Raw genomic sequence first — 7295 nt, forward strand, 5'->3', positions numbered from 1 at the left:
GTTATGAGTCCATTTATATAGTCTATCTGATCCTGATTCAATTTTGGTATTGGTAACTGTCTAGGAAATTGTCTATTTCCTCCAGATTTTCCAGTTTCGTTGAGTATAGGCTTTTGTAGTAGGATATGATAATTTTTTGGATTTCCTCAGTTTCTGTTGCTATATCACCCATTTAATTTCTCATTTACTTAATTTCGGTACTGTCTGTGCCTTCTGGTTAGTCTAGCTAAAGCTTTATCTAATGGGTTGATTTTCTCAAAAAAAAAAAAAAAAAGACAGCTCCTACATTTGTTTATTTTTTGTATAGTTTGTTCAACTTGGTTGATTTCAGCCCTGACTTTCATGATTTCCTGCCTTCTACTGTTCCTGGGTGTATTAGCTTCATTTTGTTCTAAAGCTTTCAGGTGTTCTATTAAACTGCTAGTGTATGCTCTCTCCAGCTTCTTTTTGTAATAACTCTGAGCTATGAGCTTTCCTCTTAGCACTGCTTTCATTGTGTCCCATAAATTTAGGTATGTTGTGGCTTCATTTTCATTAAATTATAAAAAGTCTTTGATTTCATTCCTTATTTCTTCCTTGACCACGTTATCATTGAGTAATGAATTGTTCAGCTTCCATGTGTATGTGGGGTTTTTTTGTTGTTTTTGTTGCTATTGAAGACGACCCTTATTCCATAGTGATCTGATAGGAGGCATGGAATTAGTTCAATCATCTTATATCTGTTGAGGTCTGTTTTGTGACAAATTATATGGCCAGTTTTGGAGAAGATGCCATGAAGTGTTGAGAAGAAGGTATATTTTTCTGATTTAGGATAAATTGTTCTATACATATCTCTTAAGCCCACGTGGTCCAAAACTTCTGTTAGTTTCACTGTTATTCCATTTAGTTTGTGTTTCCCTGATCTGTCCGTTGAAGAGAGTGAGGTGTTTAAGTTCCCCACAATTATTGTGTGGGGTGCGATGTATGCTTTAAGCTTTAGTAAGTTTTCCTTTACAAATGCAGGTGCCCTTGTACTTGGCGAATAGATGTTCAAAATTGAGAGTTCTTCCTGGTAGATTTTTCCTTTGATGAGTATAAAGTGGCCTTCAGTAGCTTTTTTGATGACTTTTGGTTGAAAGTCTATTTTATCTGATATTAGAATGGCTACTCCTTCTTGTTTCCTGGGACCATTTGCTTGGAGGACGGTTTTCCAGCCTTTTACTCTTAGGTAGTGCTTGTCTTTGACACTGAGACGCATTTCCTGTATGCAGTAAAATGTTGGGTCTTGTTTACTAATCCAGTCTGTTAGTCTATGTCTTTTTATTGGGGAATTGAGTCCATTAATGTTAAGTGATATTAAGGAATAGTGATTGCTGCTTCCTGCTGTTTTTGATGTAATTTTTATGTTTGTGTGGTTATTTTCTTTTGGGTTTGTTGAAAGGAGATTACTTTCTTGCTTTTTCTTGTGTGTATTTTCCCTCACTTTGTTGGTGTTTTCCACTCATTATCCTTCAAAAGGCTGGATATGTGGAAAGATGCTGTGTAAATTTGTTTTTGTAATGAAAAACCTTGGTTTCTCTATTTATGGTAATTGAGACATTTGCTGGATATAGCAGTTTGGGTTGCCATTTGTGTTCCCTTATGGTCTGCATGATGTCTGCCCAGGTTTTCTGGCTTTCATAGTCTCTGGTGAGAAATCCGGTGTAATTCTGATAGGTCTACCTTTATATGCTACTTGACCTTTTTCCCTTACTGCTTTTAATATTCTTTCTTTGTGTAGTAAATTTGGTGTTTTAATTATTATATGACGGCATGAATTTCTTTTTTGGTCAAACCTACTTGGAGTTCTGTAGACTTCTTGTATATTCATGTCCTTTAGGTTACGGAAGTTCTTTTATATTATTTTGTTGAAGACATTTACCTGCCCTTTCCATTGGAGATCTTCACTCTCTTCTATGCTTATAATCCTTAGGTTTGGTCTTCTCATTTTGTCCTGGATTTCCTGGATATTTTGGGTCAGGAGCTTTTTTCATTTTTCCTTTTCTTTGACTATTGTATCAATACTTTCTATGGAATCTTGAGCATCTGAGATTCTCTCTTCCATCTCTTGTATTCTGTTGTTGATGCTTGGACCCATGACTCCTGACTCCTTTCCTGAGATTTCTATATCCCAAGTTGTCTCACTTTGTGATTTCGGTTATTGCTTCTAACTCCTTCTTTAGATCCTGAATAGCTTTGTTTAATCCCTTCACCTCTTTTGTTTTTTTCCCTTAGTTCTTCAAGGGCTTCTCGTTGTTTACGTATGTTCTCTTGTGTTTCTTTAAGGGAGGTATTTATGTCCTTCTTGATGCTCTCCATGATGCCCTCCATCGGCATCATGACCTGTGATTTTAAATCCAAATCTTGCTTTCCTGGTGTGTTGAGATATCCAGGACTTGCTATAGTGGGAGAATTGGGTTTGTGAGGGAGAATTGGTGCAATATAGCCTTGATTTCTGTTAGCAACATTCCCACATTTGCCTTTTGCCATCTGGTTATCTCTGGTGTTAGTTGGGCCTGCTGTCACTGGCTGGGGGTTGCCCCTCCAGTGTGTGTGCCTGTAGGCCTATCTCAGCAACCTTGGCTGAGCTGCTTACTCCTGGTACAAATTGCTGTGGCGCTGCAGAGTTCCTGGATAGAGGTGGAGTCCTGGTGCAGTGTGCCCCAATCATCCTCTACTCTGGGGAAACCTGCCTACCAATCTGTCGCACAGTCACAGAAGCAAAGATGACAGCCGATACCCACTCCCTTGTAGTTGTATTTGGGTATGTACCACTGTGGCCCCGATCAGCTCTGGATGCAGGCTCTGCTGGCTATCTCCTCCTCACTGGCTTCTAGGTATATAGCTGGCTTCCTGCACTGCTTGACGATGGCATGCTGTGGCTGAGGCTGCGGCCGAGGCTGTTCCTGATCCAGAGGTAGAGACTGGAATGTTGTTCTTAGAGGCCTCCAGACTTGATCCTCTGCTCTGCAGGACCGGACTCACCTATGCAGGCTGCCTCGTCCAAGCTGGCTGCTGGGTGTATTGCTGGCTTCCTGCACTGCTTGGAGATGGCACACTGTGACTGAGGCTGTTTGTAATCCAGAGGCAGAGACCCAAGGCTTTTTTTTTTAAAGTGAAAACAGAAATACCATTTGGCATAACCTCATAACTTCTAGAGTATACCCCTCAAAACTATACCCACTGTAGAGATCCTGGCACACCCATGTTCACTGCTGTTTTGTTTACAGGAGCTAGGAAACAGAATCAGCTTAGCTGTATACAAATGGATAAGTGGATGACAATGTGGTTCAGACATACCTTAGATTGTATTCATTTGCAGGAAAATATGAAATTTACAGGAAAATTAAAAAACACTATAATTATTGAAGTAATTCATTCCCAGAAAGAGAAATACCACATGTTCTCTCTCTTATGTAAATCTTTGCTTTAAATTGTCAGATTTGTGGGTTTGGTCTATCATATTTGTACAGGCTGGGTAAAATAGAAAGGGACTACTGTGTGAGAAAGGTAGGGTTCTTAGAGAGGAAATGGTAATAGGAGAAATACATGTGACATGGAAGTAGAGTAGGGAAATACTAAGGATGGGAAAGTATAAGCAGGGATTGGAGCAGAGGGATAAATGCTAAACTGAAATTCAACATGTATTGAGAAAACCCCATAGAAACCCACACTTTGTAAACAAATGGAAAACATTATTTAAAGAAGGAATTTAAGCACCATGCATGGGTAGATAATGCTTCCAGAGGAGATAAATTGTTAAAAAACAAATCCCATTTCTAGGGGGGTGGGATCTCTCTCTCTCTCTCTCTCTCTCTCTCTCTCTCTCTCTCTCTCTCTGTCTCTCTCTCTTCTCTCTTCTCTCTTCTCTCTTCTCTCTCTCTCTCTCTCTCTCTCTCTCTCTCTCTCTCTCTCTCTCTCTCGGTCTGTTTGTCTGTTTGTCTGTCTTTCTCTCTCTCTTTCTGAGCAATTGGTCGGGAAATCGCAAGCACCCTGCCCAAAACACAAGCCATTCCTACCACTCTTGATAACCCATAAAACTGGATGGGGAGACCTTATTGCTGAAGATGCAACATGCTTTATGTGTGGGACCTAAAGAAATCACAATAGAACTGACATGAAAATTTACTTCATACTGGCTAATGCTCATAGTGCCAGAGATTCTCTATAGGATTCTTGGCAAAAAAAAAATCCATCAACTCTGTTATCCACTGGTGAACAATACAGTATAAAATACTGACATGTCAGGCAAATATGCTTAATATTGCAATAGAATAATAGTACAATAAAGGTATGTAGGGAATCAACTGGTTTCGATTAGATCTAAAGTCTGCCTCACTAGAAATAATCAATGCCTGGTACTATAAAGCTGGTCAAAATCTCATGTCTCAAAAGATCATAGCTCATAAGGGAGAACCTACTATTATTTTTAATTCTTTTTTTCTATTTGGATGTGTCAAACTGCCCTCTAAATATTTTTTATATAGCCAGAGGTTAGTGTTTCCTTCAGCCTAGGCCAGAGAAGTTTCTCTGCAGTGGTCAGTGGTTAATGTAGAGACCAATAACTGATCTAAGTGTTACGAATAAGCAATTGTTGAATGCTCAGCCTTACATGGGATATCTATATCATATGCTACCACAAAATGTTCAGTGAACACTGTGAAAGAGGATGTAAAAAGAATGTAAGTGCTAGAGGATGGGAAAGTGCTAGGAATGCCACCTCCTGAATATGACCTCCTCAGGGATCTCAAGAACTCACAGCAGCTGTGCTTACCAATGTAAGACCTGCATAATATCAAGCCAATTGACTTTCTATCATGCACTGGGGAAAGGATTATGATGTCTCATTCCTCCCTGGGGAAATATTGTCAATTGATGAACTACAAGTCGGGAAGTAAGTTTTGGGGCTTCTTTTTCTTTTGGTTTTTCCCCAATGATGTAGCTACAGTTAAGTTGTCTATGCTCCCATAAATAACCCCAGACGTATGCATATGCAAGAAAACCTAAATAAACTCCCTGTCTTATAAAACAAAAAAGGAGGAGGACTTGTTATAAAGAAGTGCTTTAGAGGGAGTGAGGATGCAATAAAAGTAATGGAGGGAATATGGTAAAAATAAAATACAATAAAAGAAAAAAATTTGTGGAAACAGTGGGATAGGTCAACAGATATTTGCTGTAAATCTTGATGACCTGAGTTTAATCCCTGGAACCCACTTAGAGAGGCAAGAAAATTGACTCTCAAAAATTGTCCTCTGATCTCCACAATTATGACATGGCACACACACACACACACACACACACACACACACACACACAATTACACACATTAAATAAATAAATGTAATAAAAATAAAATGCTTGAGGAACTGACTTTGTCCTGCACCTCAGACGGCATGCACATTACCACTATTTCATAGCATACACCCTATCCCACAAAGAAATGTGATAATTAAATCTACCTTATCAAAACAGTGTACTGGATTTGAAACACTGACTTAAGATAAACTTTTCTGTGACCTCCTCCCAACAGATAACTGTGCTAGAATAAAAACATTCTACAAAGTAAGACACAAGCACCCATTGACTGCTATTGGGTATTGACGAAGGCAGAATTAAATATGTAGATTACAAGGACATTCAAACTCATTCTTTTCAAGGAAGTGACTGATCCCACTCTGAGAACCTAGAAAGACTTTACATTTTTCTCTAGCAGGAGCAGGGTGGAACTGACACAAGTACCTTCAGTCCTTTGGGGTCAGTGCCTCTTAGAATCCTGACCTTGACCTTTCTTTGATTCTGAAACACTATTATCACAGCTGTTCTAGCCACCAGGCCACATTTATTCTCAGCCATCTCTAGTCCCTGTTCTCTGCCCTGTTTTGGCTTCAAAGGACTCATTATTACCTAGTATGAACACAAGAGCAAAATACCCCAGCATCAGGAGAAGGAGAAGGACTTTTCCCATCTCATTCTGGGCTATCAGAGGACACAGGAGAACAGCTGGTAGCAAGTGCTCAGAAGGTGCCAGGGTAGATGAGAGCAGGTTGCAGACTCTTCTCTGAGCTACTCCCAGGATGTGGACAGGAGCTTCCCTCCACACCTGCCTGAGGGTGTATTTTCACTATCCAGGCTCTGGAAAGTGTCCCACACAACCAACTCCTGCAGAGCTTCAAAGGGCAAAGGGCTGAGAGATGTCTCAGGATCCATCTCATGTTTATTCAAAGATGAAGCTAGATTGTTTATGTCCTAAGTGAGCTCCTTCAGGCTGAGTGGAGAGCAGGATCATGGACCTTTTATTTCTATCTAGTCTTGACAATGGTGAGGGTAGCAGCAACAACAGAACCTTGCTCATAATGGTCTTAGCCTAGAAATTTGGAATACCCAAGATATAATCCACATATCAAATGATGTCCAAGAAGAACTGAGGAGTATCCCGTGGTTCTGGAAAAGGTCAGTGCAGCAGGCTCAGAACAGGGAAGTGGGAAGGGGTGGATGGAGGAACAAGGGAATGGAAGAGGGCTTATAGGACTTTCTGTGAGTGTGGACCCAAAAAAGGGGAAATCATTTGAAAAATAAAAAATATAAGTCATAAAAAAAAGAAAATACAATTTAAAAAAAAAATAGCCGATAGGTTTGAATCCACAGCATTCCCTTAGATAAGAACAGACAGCCATGATTTGCCCTTGAATGGTAAGATGTGAAAAATGGATCCAGCAGAGAGCTGACTTGGGTGAGACTGCCATAGGACTCAGCTGGGTATGTCACCCAAGGAAAAGTCCCAGCTGGGTATGGGGGTCCCAGGGATGGGGGTCCTCGTAGTCCAGGTAGATAAGAATTTGGCAGTGACAAACAGAAACAAACACAGAGTCAGTTTGAATCGGAGTGTACTTTGCAGCTCTCAAGCAGGGAATTTTATACATTAAACCAAACATGACAATTCTTAGAAACCATATCCAGCGAAACAATCATGAATACCAACAAGAATCATTTGGAACAGTAAAATACAAAGATCTTCTAAGCATTGATTCTAAAACTACAAGTTCAATGAATCACAAACAGAAAAGGTAACATCACCATCACAATATAACAATTCTACTATATATATATATATATATATATATATATATATATATATATATATTCAATAGGGCAGTCATCCAAGGCTAGTGGAATATTCCCAAGAAAAGGTTAATAAATCTTTATGGTCAGTGCTCTTAACCACTGAGATAAATTTCCAGCCCATATGGAAAATTATTGATTAACATCTAAACCTGATA

This window comes from Apodemus sylvaticus, chromosome 7 (genome assembly GCF_947179515.1).
Source record: "Apodemus sylvaticus chromosome 7, mApoSyl1.1, whole genome shotgun sequence".
Taxonomy (NCBI): domain Eukaryota; kingdom Metazoa; phylum Chordata; class Mammalia; order Rodentia; family Muridae; genus Apodemus; species Apodemus sylvaticus.